The following is a 15,767-nucleotide window of genomic DNA, read 5'->3' on the forward strand; positions in this document are numbered from 1 at the left end:
CATTGCACGCGTGCGCGTGTGAATGCATGTGCGTAATGACCATATCATATTGTCTACAGAATTTATATTTTTCAATATACTAAATATTAAAGTAATTAATCTAAAAGTATTAAAAGAATGTGCTCATTCGAGTATATTTTTGAATTTACTCATTTCATGTGCACGCACGTGCATACATGAGCATGGTGACCATACCTTCTTGTAGAAGTCCATTACATCTATCTATGTTCTAAATCCCACCCCGTCTGGTTGAAAACCAAGGAAGTAATAGCGGTTTAAAGTTTCAGCCAATGAGATTGCAGCACATGTACACGCACGTGTATGCATGTGCATGGTGACAATACCTTCTTGTAGAGGTCCATCATACCTATCTATGTTCCAAATCCCACCCTGTTTGGTTGAAAATCAAGGGAGTTATAGCTATTTAAAGTTTAAGCCAATCAGATTGCAGCGCACGTGCATGCACGTGTTTTCATGATAATTGCTATATATCATGCTGTAGGATATCCTAATGTATGGCTATGCTCAAAATTTCAAAGGATTTCGTCAAAAAACAAGAAAGATATTGAGACTTTAGTTTCAGCCAATCAGAGCGAAGCGCACGTGCATGCGCGTGAGTTCTTGCTATTTTGACCATGTCATATTGTCTATGCTACTAATATATCCTTATATTATGAGTTTCAAAGCATTTCATCAAAAATGTGAAAAGTTACGTCTATACCAATTAAATCGGTCATTTCACGTGTTGCACGTGCACGCTCTTGCAAGCACGTGCGCGCAAAATGACCTTCGTTCCGCAAATCTACATAACATGCCTACTGACCCTAAAAAGATTTTACCTAAGTCGGATGTGTAGTTTACAAGATCACTCCCGGACAAAAAAGTACCCAGGAAGAAGAAAAATAATAATAACTAGAAAAGAAACTCGTTGCGAGCAACGAGAGGTCTTCCGTCCGATTCTGAAAGAAAAACGTAAAATCGAAAAGTGATGAAAAAAATTTCGGATATATGGGGGATGGAACCCGGGTCGCCAGCGTGGAAATCCAACGCGCTTTCCATTACGCCATTGGGGACCAACACTTCAAATTTTTAAATGCGAATATCTCGAGTTAGGAATTTCCGATTCTAAATCAAATTACATATTTATCATTCTCAAATATGTCTCTATTATTTTTATTAACATCAATAAAAAATGTCAAAAAACAAAAAAGTTCAAAAAATTGCCCTTTTTCAATCACTTCCTGTGACGACCGGAAGTGGCGACGACACACGAAATGTTCTTATCACACATCTACAAACCAACCTCTATCATATCTGAAAGTTTGAGAATCCTACCTTTAATGGTTTCTGAGAACATTCACGGAATAGATTTTTAGTGGAAAAAATGAAATTTTGCAATAATTCCTGACCGAAAGTGAATTTTACCAATTTCTTTTCATATTTCAAAATGGCATGGTATAACACATATTTCCTGAAAATTTGGCTGAAATTCATTGAGTAGTTTTCGAGAAAACGCGATTTGAAAAGGTCAAAAAAATAAAAATGAAAAATAATAATAATAACTAGAAAAGAAACTCGTTGCGAGCAACGAGAGGTCTTCCGTCCGATTCTGAAAGAAAAACGTAAAATCGAAATGAAAAAGTGATAAAAAAAAAATTTCGGATATATGGGGGATGGAACCCGGGTCGCCAGCGTGGAAATCCAACGCGCTTACCATTACGCCATTGGGGACCACCACTTCAAATTTTTAAATGCGAATATCTCGAGGTAGGAATTTCTGATTCTAAATCAAATTACATATTTATCATTCTCAAATATGTCTCTATTATTCATATTAATATCAATAAAAAATGTCAAAAAACAAAAAAGTTCAAAAAATTGCCCTATTTCAATCACTTCCTGTGACGACCGGAAGTTGCGACGACACACGAAATGTTCTTATCACACATCTACAAACCAACCTCTATCATATCTGAAAGTTTGAGAATCCTACCTTTAATAGTTTCTGAGAACATTCACGGAATAGATTTTTAGTGGAAAAAATGAAATTTTGCAATAATTCCTGACCGGAAGTGAATTTTTCCAATTTCTTTTCATATTTCAAAATGGCATGGTACAACACATATTTCCTGAAAATTTGGCTGAAATTCATTGAGTAGTTGTCGAGAAAACGCGATTTGAAAAGGTCAAAAAAATAAAAATGAAAAATAATAATAACTAGAAAAGAAACTCGTTGCGAGCAACGAGAGGTCTTCCGTCCGATTCTGAAAGAAAAACGTAAAATCGAAATGAAAAAGTGATAAAAAAAATTTCGGATATATGGGGGATGGAACCCGGATCGCCAGCGTGGAAATCCAACGCGCTTACCATTACGCCATTGGGGACCACCACTTCAAATTTTTAAATGCGAATATCTCGAGGTAGGAATTTCCGATTCTAAATCAAATTACATATTTATCATTCTCAAATATGTCTCTATTATGCATATTAATATCAATAAAAAATGTCAAAAAACAAAAAAGTTAAAAAAAATTGCCCTTTTTCAATCACTTCCTGTGACGCCCGGAAGTGGCGACGACACACGAAATGTTCTTATCACACATCTACAAACCAACCTCTATCATATCTGAAAGTTTGAGAATCCTACCTTTAATAGTTTCTGAGAACATTCATGGAATAGATTTTTAGTGAAAAAAATGAAATTTTGCAATAATTCCTGACCGGAAGTGAATTTTTCCAATTTCTTTTCATATTTCAAAATGGCATGGTACAACACATATTTCCTGAAAATTTGGCTGAAATTCATTGAGTAGTTTTCGAGAAAACGCGATTTGAAAAGGTCAAAAAAATAAAAATGAAAAATAATAATAACTAGAAAAAAAACTCGTTGCGAGCAACGAGAGGTCTTCCGTCCGATTCAGAAAAAAAACGTAAAATCAAACTGAAAAGTGATTTTAAAAATCGGAAACACGGGGGATCAAACCCGTGTCGTCAGCGTGAAAATCCATTGCGGTACCCAATACACCTTTGGGAACCCGCTTCAAATTTAAGATTCGAATATCGCGAGATTGCTTTTTTTGATTCTAACATACTTTACATTTATTTTAAAATGAGAGCTAGCTTGCTAAACTTTGCTCAAGATGATCACATCGGACTTTGTTACTTGAGTTTTAACAGTAATTTTTAGAATAAATATTCTATTAGTGATGAACAGATGATACTGTTTTCTTTCCTTTTTTCGAAATGCATTCAACTTTTTATTCCACGCAGCTCCATATACAGACATGCCAATTTTATATATTTCTGCACTATTGTTGCCATTTGTCTACTACTTAAGTCGGATCACGATACATTATTTCGTGCCAAACGTCACAAGTAGTTCTAAACCCTATTCCTTTGAAATGTTTGATCTATATGATGGATTTGATAGTGTAACGTGCGGGACCCGAGCGATCTACTTGAGATCGTACTTGGAATGCCCAAGTCTTATAAAGACAAGTAAGAGTGCAAAATATACAGACAAAATGCAATATATACAAATATGGACGACACTTGCCTAGTATCAAGTTGAAGCAATATATACAAATATAAAGGACACTTGCCTAGTGTATGATTAACAATATGTACAGAAACCCCTGCCACTTGGCTATACGAACGCCACTTGCCACTTGGCTATACCAATGCCGATTGCAACTTACATTGTAGCTATACAAACGCCAATTGCCACTTGGCTAAACAAATGCCACTTGGTAATACCCTAACCCCTTGATTATCTATATACCAATTCGTATGAACCTGTCAACTGGCTCGACACGTTCAATGTTAACTATATATCTGCTACACTAATTGCTTTCACAGTTGTAATGATTAGCCGTTTGACTTACAATTGTCACTTGACCAAACTTCTACCAACAACTTAGTTTCAAATGTACGACACCGACAACACTGACCATCTGCCTACTAATATGATCTTTATGTCAATGATTATAAGTGCCGGAATACGTTTCCGTAAATTTCCGAGCATACTTTGCTCATCTTAACCAAAGATATGTTTTTGTTGTATTTTTATTTATAAAACATCCTTTCTTGTAAAATCAATCAATCAAATACAGTGGACCCTCATTTATCCGGACGCTTTGGTTCCCAGTCAATTTGTCCGGATATGTGAAGCATCCGGATATCCGAATCACCAGTCAAACAAGACAGGTTAACATTTTAAAATTTCGTTGCGATGAAAAAGCGTCCGGATACTGAAGCATCCGGATATCTGGCGTCCGGATATCTGAAGGTCCACTGTACCTGTTAATTACATTATTTACAATTATTTATTGATTAAAGCAATGTAGCAAAAGGGCAATAACTCTAAACCGTTTCAATAGCTTCAATGAAAATTAGAAATGTATGTTCTTATAACCGGAAATTGAGCATTAGAAAATATATTTATCACATATTATACAAATATAATATCGTATACGCCCAAGTAACACCAAAGCTGTGAATTCTGTAAGATTTTCCACGAATTATGTATCCTGTTTTGCCCCAAAGTGGAGTTACACGTTCATGAAAGGACTGGAATGTTTCACTGAAAAAAATTCACTCGCCCTCCGACGGTCAAGGAATCTGATACTATTTATGTTAAAAAACTTGCATTTATTACATGAATATTCATATAACCTTTAATAAACAATCTTTAAAAAAATGTTTTTCTTATGTCTTTTCTATTCATTTAATATCCCCTGCGAGACGATCATGAATAATTCATGAATTTCCTTGAATTTTTCATGAATTTAATTCATGAAATGTTCATGAAGATCCTATGAACTTATTATTGGACATTTTCAAATCATGAATTTTTATTCATGAAAGAAAATTGATGAATATTCATGAATATTTTTTTTCATGAATAATTCATGAAGAGTCATATTCATGAAGATTCATCATTTCAAGAATGTCCAATAATAAGTTCATAGGATCTTCATGAACTATTCATGAATAATTTGATGAATTTTTTCAGGAATGTTCATGAATGAATAAAATTCATGAACCATTAGCATTCATGAATATTCTTGCTTATTCGTAAACAAAATATGAAATATTATTATTCATGTTTATTCATGAAAATGCATGAAGTCATGCTAAAAAAAGTAACAGTAGATGATTTATAATACAGTATCTTGAAAGATTTTACAGAAATGTTGTTTGTTTTCCAACCATGGCAACAAAATCTTTGTTAAAAAAATTAAAATAGACAATCTGACACATTAAACCATAGTATAAAATGAGTAATGTAGTTCATTCCTGGTAAAAGTATAAAAAAAATTCAATTCAAATGCAACTCTTTGCAGAATGTTTAACCTTACTTGGTCAAAAGGAGAGGGGGATCCTTCCTCAGCATGTTTCAAATTGTGTTTTAATGCCAGAAATTGAACAGTTTTTAATTCCAGTCTAGGAGAAAAGTTTGTTCAGCACCAGGGAAACAGTTTTCAGTGCTTTCAAGCAGTTCGAGCAGAGATGGTCAATTCAAAAATCCTTATTGTCTCTCCATGTGGAATTTCCAGAATTTCATCATTTGGATCCTTTGATTGAATATCATTCATATTTTCATTTCTTTTTTTTTGTTTCTTTTTCAAGAGCTCAGATTTTTGTGCAGCCAGAGTTTCTTTTCTTCTGCTCATCAACATTTTGTGAACTGCTTCTCTTTTTCCTTCAAAAAGAAAGATTTTCTGAAAGTACCCATGATTGTAAAACATAAGACTTTTTTGTATTTTCTTGCATTTTAGATTCATTTAATTTTGCATCAGAGACACTTCCAAATTTAAAAATTCTGAGTGGAATTTAAGCCTATTTTCTTGGATCGCCATTTTGTAGATCAATCAGGCCTATGAGAGTTTTGAGTCTCAGTCTATAATTAATGTATGTTATATGGTTGGATCCAAACTAAAAGCAAAGTCAGACAAAAATTGCATTAAAAAAGAGACATATTAATTTATTATAATGTGCTTTAATTTGTTTTTTTACAAATAGAAAGTAACATTTACAGACAGATTTCTGACTCAGTTATTGTCTCCATTTTTTGTCACTCACCAGTTATGAAGTAGATCGATCCTATATATAGTCTTCCTTCTTCATATTCTGTTATTTTCTTTAAAAGTTGACAAAGATCAGTGACTGTACTGTTTATTGGACACACCTTATGAGAGGGTGAAAAAACTACAAATTACAAAAGCATAATAAGAATTTGACAAAATATCAAAATCATAAGCAATCATACAAAATTAAATGCGTAACTTTAAAATGTGAGCTAAACAGGCCTATGCCCATCGCATGCTGGAAATGCGCGGTTTTACAAAACATTGTAGTTGCAGAATCTAAACATGATAAAAGATATTGCATAATACTGTTAGATACAGATGATCAAGTTAGATATAAATTCAAGTAAAACAATATAAAACTTACTCCTTAGGGAGGCCAACATCACCAAACTTCACAGCCAAAACGCCAGGCAAACCGCATGGCTACCATAATTAGTATAAACAGAATATTGAACCCGATCGAAATAAAATTATGCAATACGAAAACGGCACAGTAACTATGCAAATAATAGATCACAGTCAACAAATACTGATTCTTCCACACTACAAATTCCCACTTCTAACGTCTCGCGCGTTTTCAAGTTTGCGCCTATTCAAAAATGTACGGTAGAGCTAAGAAATACCATAGTTTCGAATTTCCAAGATTTCTGTTTAAAAAAAATTACAAACACTATCTGAATAACTTTTCACTGAAAATACAATATTTTATATCAAAATAAGTTTTATCAATGAAGAATTCGATTTTTTTACCTCATAAATTAACCATGTGTAGTGGTTTAGATTTTTATTTCATAGCCATCGTTTCGTAATTCTTATCTTACAAGTATTTGCTGGTATTTCAGTCTGATAATTCTATTTACCATTTGTTTTCAGTTGTTACTTACGTAAAAGTCCTTTATTATTTGTCTTTTATAAGTTAGGACATGAGTTGACATTCCACATGTTTTACTTTTTAAACAGGAAGTGTCATCCATGTTGGCAGTCTTTCCGTAGTACTTTTGATACCTGCGTTCTGATTGGTTAATTTAGCTTTAGGATCTTTGATAGTCATTGGCTTTTATTTTGGGCCTTGTCAGGGTATTTAAACCCGTGTTCGTGTAGTTTTCTTCACTTGGGTTGGGGAACACAGCCTCATGGTTAGTTCCTCTTTTCTGTGCTAAGAAAACCTTATGGTTTATGAGCACTATTTGATTAGATACTTAGTGGACTAAGAAAACCTTATGGTTTAACAGTTCTCTAGGTTTTGGCTTAGATTTAGTTTCACGTTTTTCACATGTTAGGAAACAGTTAGGATGTAGGGTATTTAAAGTAAATTTAGTTTCCCTTTCCAAGTCCTGCCTGGTCTAGGGATATGTAGATAACAGGTTTATTTTCTAGAACCACTATTTATTATTTATTTTTGGGTCTTGTTTATTTTCTGGGTCAGTTATTTTTAGAACCTAGAATTAGTATTGATATTTTCAGATTAACTCTAGAGTGTTGATAGAAGTCATATTGGGTGATGTAGCTCATTCCCTTTACATTTTTTTTTATCTCTTTAGGATTTTTCACCTTTTTGATAAGTATGGCAGCTCAGTAGGGACATAGATTATTTTTCATAGTTTTGCCACATTCCTCCCATTTTTCTTTACATTTTTTAATTATTTATTTATTGAGATTATTCATTGAGATTATTGAGATTCATTTTTCAGATTAAATTACATTTTTGATAAAGCTTTATTTATCCTGTGCCATTTTCAAAGACTTTTCTGTTTGTTAAATTTTGATCATTATTTATTATTTGTTATCATTTACAACGGTTAATTCTCACTTTATTAAATTGATAAAACTTACAACTGTGTTTTCATTTAGCGTTGACCATAGTTCAGAAATCCCCTTACCTGGGTTGATCATTTATAACTGGAGATAGTTTACTCCTTTCAGCCAAGTTGGCTAGTAACTTTGGTAATTTATACACTGAAGAGTTCTACTTCCGGTTACACATGTATTGACTTTTAGTTTCGTATAGCAAGTATGGCGGCCCCCTATGACATGATAATAACAATCTCTCGACCTCAGACAGAATATTCTGAGCTGTGAAGACGCATAGGAGAATTAAAACTACAAAATACGAATGTGAATCATAGATACTGTACAACCATGCAGTCTGTGCTCTATCATTTACGCACGAAGCAATTAACTGCACCAAAATTGAAATGTATGTAGCGTTTCGATCCAGGAATAATACGGTACAGTACAGACAAGTGATATAATTATTAAGTTGTTAATAAATATACATAACGTTTTTTTTACGAAGCTCACAAAGTTCATTTTCCAGAATGTTTCATTTTCCAACAACTTGTTTAAAGTTTGATGTTAGAGAAAATTCGGTCGAACAAAGTTTTGTGATGAAAAACGATATTAATTAAAGCACATTATGATGAATATAACTGTTTAATTCAAATTATGAAGAAACACAAGTAATGCATTTGAAAAAAATGCTGTCAATTGTGATGCAGTGTAATTAAAATCAAATAAAAACATTAAATGTTTAGAGATTTCATGATTTATTTTTTCAGATGGTGAAAGAATTATTATTAAACATATATTATACCAGGGGCTTGTTCAACAATTGCATCTGCATGCAAAAGTTGTATTATGAGAGTATTGAGTGTTTTCTGTCAATCATTTTTGTCAATTATTTTAGTCTTCATGAAAATTCATGAACATTCATAATACCTTGAACTCTACCTTTTTTCTGTCTTTAAAATGAAAATAACCAATATTCATATATATTCATCATTTGTTCATGAACTACATTTTATGAATATATTCATGAATAAAGTTCATGAACCATCTTTATGAACCAGTCATGAACCAGTCATGAACACATCATGAATGTTCATGAACGATTCATAAAAGTTCCTGAAATCATGAATTTCACCTCGCAGGGGATGTCACAAGCCTGCGTGGAAAAATAAACAGAAGTCAAGTAATATTTCAGAAACAGTGAATATTAAGTCAGGCAAGTTTCTTGAAAAGCTATTACTTATAACCATGGTTTAGGATAAGTTTTCCCTGGTGCAAAACAAAAGATTGTTGTCATCGTATTTCCACTTGTAGTCATGTTGTATTCTACTTTGAGATGCAGACAAAAGCAATTTCAATAGATGTTTGAGGAAACCTCATATATTAAAACTATACTCAATGTAACGTAATTGCGATGTAGCAATCCAAAGAATCCTTTACATTTCATACATTTTTTTGGTAGAAGTTTCGTTCATCTAAACGCTCAGCTGACCTTCTAGAACCCGATTTGCTTAATGGCGGAGTTTACGGAGACGCTCCGCCATCTTGGACGCGCTTCAGATTTTTAAATGCGAATATCTAGTGTGTGGATTGATCGATTCTAAAATAAATTATATATTTGGCCTTTCCAGTAGGGTCTCCATTCACAATGATTATACCAAAGAAAAATATTGAAAAACAAAAAAAGTTGAAAAAGTGCACATTTTGAATTCACTTCCTGTAGCGACAGGAAGTACTGACGACACAAACGAAGGCAAAATTGCACATCTATATCTCATGGTCTATCATCTCTAACAAGTCTCCAGTTAATATCTTGAGCCATTTTCGAGAACATTCGAAGACAAAATTGCATTTTAAAATCAGGAAATTGCCCATAACTTGGCACTGGTAGCGAATTTTCCAACAAACGGAATTTTATATAAAATTCATATAGTGACCTTTTATTCCTGAAATTTTCATTGAAATCTACTGAATAGTTTACGAGAAATCGCCTGCACAAAATTTTGTCTAAAAAAAAAAGAATAATAATAATAATAATAATAATAATAAGAAACAATAGACTCACTCTAAGGTCTTCCGTGAAGACGGAAGACCTTAATAATAATAAGAAACAGTAGAATCACTATAAGGTCTTCCGTGAAGACGGAAGACCTTAATAATAAGAAACAGTAGAATCACTATAAGGTCTTCCGTGAAGACGGAAGACCTTAATAATAAGAAACAGAGTAAAAACAATATGTTCCCCAACTTCGTTTGGGGAACATAATAACTAGATGAGATCTCGTTGCGAGCAACGAGTAGGTCTTCCGTTGAATTTCTCGATAAGATGAGATGTGATTTTGACTGAGATGTTCGTTAAAAGACAATGACTTTAAGTTTTCCTTCATTAATTTTTAATTTTCTCTTTTTTATCACGATATTCTGAGCATCTTTTCTTCAGTATTGCATATCAAAATATTCCCTCTTTTCGAGATTTAAAGCGTAAGAGATTTGACATTCTGGCCTCTTGTGACCCCTAATTACGTAACATATGATCAAAATTGTATCAGATATTGTAGCAAATCGTTATGAGAAATACTTTTGCTTCAGTAATGTATCACAAAATATTGATCATTTAATAGTTAAAGATGAAAGACTTTTGACCCCTCTGAGTCCCTAATTTTAGGGGTCAGTCCCTTTTTCTTGATATCAAATGAAAGGTCTTGTGATTTTGAAGATTTTTTGTTCAACACGTATTCAGAGATTTCTTTTCGTTGTGGAGATATACTGAATGGAAATATTAAGGGGCCACCCCTAGAAGTCCTTAACGGGGCCATTTTACAAAAAGTCAAAGTATGCATATTGTTTAGAATATTATTCTGACTATCTTTTGTTCAATATTGCTTATCAAAATATTCCCCCTTTTCGAGATATAAAGCGACAAAGATCTGACATTCTGGCCCCTTGTGACCCCTTATTACGTAAGATATACTTAAAAGTTAAAAATATGTTGTTGCAAATGGTCTAAAAGTAATAAAAATCGAAAATCAAGCAGAAAAAGTGATAAAATTTTTTGGACATACGGGGGATCGAACCCGGGTCGCCCGCGTGAAAATCCAACGCGCTAACCTTTGGCCATTGGAATCGCCGCTTCGCGTTTTCAAATGCAAATATCTCGAGATTGGCTTTTTTGATTTTCAAACAAATTACATATTTGGCTTCTGCAAAAGGGTCTCTATTCAAATCTAAAACAAAAATATTAAAAAACAAAAGTTGAAAAATTACGTTTTTTAAATTCGCTTCCGGTTTCGACCGGAAGTACTGACGTCGCACGAAAAGGCGATTCTGCAACGCTATAAATCATGAACTATCATCTCCAATTAATCTTTAGTTCATATCTTAAGCAGTTTTCCCTAAGTAATCAAGACAAAATTGCATTTTAAAATCAGAAAATCGTCCATATATCACGACCGGAAGTGACGTCATTAACGAAAAAAATTTCCAATAAGGTTCAGATCAGTACCTATCAGATGTGAAAGTTTCATGAGAATCGGTTCAGTAGTTTACGAGAAATCGCGTGCACAAAATCGGTAAGAATAATAATAATAATAATAATAACTAGATACGTTCTTATTGCTAGGGCAACAAGTAGGTCTTCCGACCGACTTTTCTTTAGAGTTCTATGCTGCGTCATCCCATGAAATAGATTTCAGAATGTATTTTTTCGTTTACGTTCATTTACAGTAGTTTCACAACACAGATCGTGATTGTTCCAGGTATTTCACAAAATATCTCCAAATATAGCTTTTAAAAATCGGCAAAATGTTCCACACATGTTATAAAAGAGTGAAAAGTAATTTGCAACTGAAAAAAGACAAAAACAAAGAAAAAATTTGGGGAACGCCCCGAGCGGGATTCGAACCCCCGACAGTAAGACAAAGTTTGGTTCTGTCATATCTTTGCAATAAACACACGCATGAAGAAAATGAAAACATATATAGATATCTTTGAAGACGCTCTATTAACCCTGTAAATCCGAAAGAAAAATATTGAAAAACAAAAAAGTTGAAAAAATGGACTTTTTGAATTCACTTCCGTTTGCGACCGGAAGTAGGAACGACAAAAAATGAAGGACGTTCGGCACATCTACATGTGATGTTCTTTCATGTCCATAAGTTTCAATGTCATATCTTTAGCCGTTTTCGAGAAAAGTAGTGTACAAAAATCCATTTAAAAAATACAAATTTCCCCAAAAATCGCGAACGGAAGAAAATTTTGAAAAAATGAAAAACACGTCTGGAGATATTAACCTGGTGCATCTTTCCTGTAAAAATCTTTGAAATCCGTACAGTCACAGCTGAGATATCGCCATAAAAATGAAAAAAAGAATAATAATAATAATAATAATAATAGGAAACCGACGGAAAACAATAAGGTCTTCCGAAGGAAGTCGGAAGACCTTAATAATAGGGAAAAAGAAACCGAAGAATAACAAGAAGGTCTTCCGTTGGAGACGGAAGACCTTAACTAGAAACGAAACTCGTTGCGAGCAACGAGAGGTCTTCCGTCCGATTCAGAAAAAAACCCTGTAAAATCAAATTGAAAAAGTGATTTTAAAAATCGGACACACGGCGGATCGAACCCGGGTCGCCAGCGTGAAAATCCATTGCGGTACCCATTACACCTTATGGAACCCGCTTCATTTAACATTCGAATATCGCGAGATTGCTTTTTTTATTCTAATATACATTACATTTTTTTAAAATCAGTTTTGAATTGTAAAATGACAGCCAGCTTGCTAAACTTTGCTCAAGATGATCACATCGGAATTTGTAACTTGAGTTTTAACAGTAATTTTTAGGATAGATAATTATTATCTATTAGTAATCAACAGATGATACTGTTTTCTTTCCTTTTTTCGATATGTATTTAACTTTTTATTCCATGCAACTCCATATACAGGCATGCCAATTTTATATATTTCTGCACTATTTCACCATTTGTCTACTACTTAAGTCGGGTCACGATACATTATTTCGTGCCAAACTTCACAAGTAGTTCTTAACGCTATTCCTTTAAAATGTTTGATCTATATGATGGATTTGATAGCTTCAATGAAAATTAGAAATGTATGTTCTTATAACCGGAATTTGAGCATTAGAAAAGATATTTATCACATTATACAAATATAATATCGTATACGGCCAAGTAACACTAAAGCTGTGAATTCGGTAAGATTTTTCACGAAATATGTATCCTGTTTTCCCCCAAAGTGGAGATGAGTTACACGTTCATGAAATGACTGGAATGTTTCACTGAAAAAAAAATCACTCGCCCTCCGACGGTCAAGGAATCTGATACTATTTATGTTCAAAAACTTGCATTTATTACATGAATATTCATATAACTTTTAATAAACAATCTTTTTAAAAAATGTTTTTCTTATTTTTGTCTTTTCTATTCATTTAATATGTCACAAGCCTGCGTGGAAAAATAAACAGAAGTCAAGTAATACTTCAGAAACATAGTGAATATTGAGTCAGGCAAGTTTCTTGAAAAGCTATTACTTATAACCATGGTTTAGGATAAGTTTTCCCTGGTGCAAAACAAAAGATTGTTGTCATCGTATTTCCACTTGTAGTCATGTTGTATTCTAGTTTGAGATGCAGACAAAAGCAATTTCAATAGACGTTTGAGGAAACCTCATATTAAAACTATACTCAATGTAACGTAATTGCGATGTAGCAATCTAAAGAATCCTTTACATTCCATAAATCATAAGTTTCGTTCATTTAAACGCTCAGCTGACCTTCTAGACCCGACTTGCTCAATGGCGGAGTTCACGGAGACGCCCCGCCATCTTGGACACGCTTCAGATTTTTAAATGCGAATATCTAGTGTGTGGATTGATCAATTCTAAAATAAATTATATATTAGGCCTTTCCAGTAGGGTCTTAATTACCATTAATTATATCAAAGAAAAATATTCAAAAACAAAAAAAGTTGAAAAAGTGCATATTTTAAATTCACTTCCTGTAGCGACCGGAAGTACTGACGACGCAAACGAAGGCAAAATTGCACATCTATAACTCATGGTCTATCATCTCTAACAAGTCTCCAGTTAATACCTTGAGTCGTTTCCGAGAACATTCGAAGACAAAATTGCATTTTAAAATCAGGAAATTGCCCATAACTTGGCACTGGTAGAGAATTTTCCAACAAACGGAATTTTATATAAAATTCATATAGTGACCTATTATTCCTGAAATTTTCATTGAATTCCACCGAATAGTTTATGAGAAATCGCCTGCACAAAATTTTGTCTAAAAAAAAAAGAATAATAATAATAACTAGATGAGAAACTCGTTGCGAGCAACGAGAGGTCTTCCGTCCGATTTCAGAAAGAAAACGTAAAATCGAGCTGAAAAGTAAAAATAAAAAGAAAAGATTTGCACACAAGGGGGATTGAACCCAAGTCGCCAGCATGAAATTCAATTCCAACGCACTAAATATTTCGCTATCGTGACCTCTACTCTAAATCTACTTATATATATTTACGAAACAGTGATTCTCTCTTAAAATTATGAAAGGCGGGTCACTATTCAAAATTTAGCACCAAACGCCACGAGTTAATCTTCGCGCCTTTTCTTTGGAATGTTCTATTAAATAGGTGTGGTAGTTTCAATGAAATTAAAAAAAGGAACGGTCTTATAGCCTAAGATTCGAGGTTTAGAAAGTATATTTAACACATTTTACTAATTCCATATGGTATGTATGCCTGTAACACTAAAGCGGTAAAACGGTTATGAATTTTTAGCTTTTTTCAATTTCCTGTTTATCCCCAAAGTGAACTATCCCGATTAGTTAATTGAAAAAGGTTGAAACGCTTCGCCGAAAAACATGGCTCGCCCTACGACGGTCAAGGAATCAGATATCATTTATGCTCAATAACATGAATCAAGTCTTTGAGACAAGAAAGCTAAAATAAACTCTATGAAGCGATCTTTAAAAATATCATTTTCTTATTTTTGTTTTATTTATTAGTTTAATATGACACAAGTGTGCATAGGAAAAACGGTGGTTAAGATTTCTACTGACAATATTAATTAATATTCTTTTTTTTGAGAAAGTATAACTTATAAGTATGATAAGATCTATTTTTCCGAGGTGCACAAAAGATATTAGGTATCGAATTTCATTTGCACAATTAGTCTTTTCTTTTTCTACTTTGAAAACCAGCCAAAACAAATTATAGAAGACGTTAGTTTGACATAGAACTGCAACGTAACTACGACGTGACTATCAAAGTATTCCTTTACATGTCATTTATCCTTATGTTACTTTCGTTCAAGCAAACGCTCGGCTGCCTCCGTAAAGCACTATTGCGAAATGTCGGCGTTGCCAGAGACAGCCGCCATTTTGTAAACTTTGCTTCAGATTTTTGAATGCTAATATCTAGAGTTTAGATTTATCAACATCCAAACAAATTATATAGTAAGCATTATGAGGAGGGTTTCTATTAACACACCAAAAATAAATGAAAAATATTGAAAAACAAAAAAGTTAGAAAATATGATTATTTTTAATTTGCATCTCGTAACAACCGGAAGTACTGACGACGCACGAAAAGGTGATTATGCAAACCAGAAAGTCATGATCTATCATCTCCAATAAGTCTCCATATCATATACCTAGCCATTTTCGAAAAAAAAGGGTGACAAAATCGCATTTTAAAATCAGAAAATTGTCCATAACTTGGCACCAGAAGAGAATTTTCCAAATTTCTCTTCGGATGTAACAACTTCATATAATGACACATATTTGGTGAAAGTTTAAAGAAAAACCCCGAAAAGTTTTCGAAAATTGCACAAAATTTTTAAAAAAAAAAAAATAATAATAATAATAAGA

The 15,767-nt window shown here is 33.2% G+C and overlaps 1 long non-coding RNA gene across 1 annotated transcript; it reads right to left on the bottom strand.

Moving 5' to 3' along the window:
- Positions 1-5,285: 5,285 nt before the first annotated feature.
- On the bottom strand, positions 5,286-6,604 carry LOC134236299 (uncharacterized). Its single transcript, XR_009985582.1, has 3 exons — positions 6,457-6,604; positions 6,085-6,190; positions 5,286-5,704 (listed from the first exon to the last, which is right to left on the bottom strand). It is a non-coding gene; the product is annotated as an uncharacterized LOC134236299 (long non-coding RNA).
- Positions 6,605-15,767: the final 9,163 nt, after the last annotated feature.

Source organism: Saccostrea cucullata, unplaced genomic scaffold (assembly GCF_032062105.1).
Source record: "Saccostrea cucullata isolate Sc308-1 unplaced genomic scaffold, CSIRO_AGI_Scuc_v1 ctg3563, whole genome shotgun sequence".
NCBI lineage: Eukaryota > Metazoa > Mollusca > Bivalvia > Ostreida > Ostreidae > Saccostrea > Saccostrea cuccullata.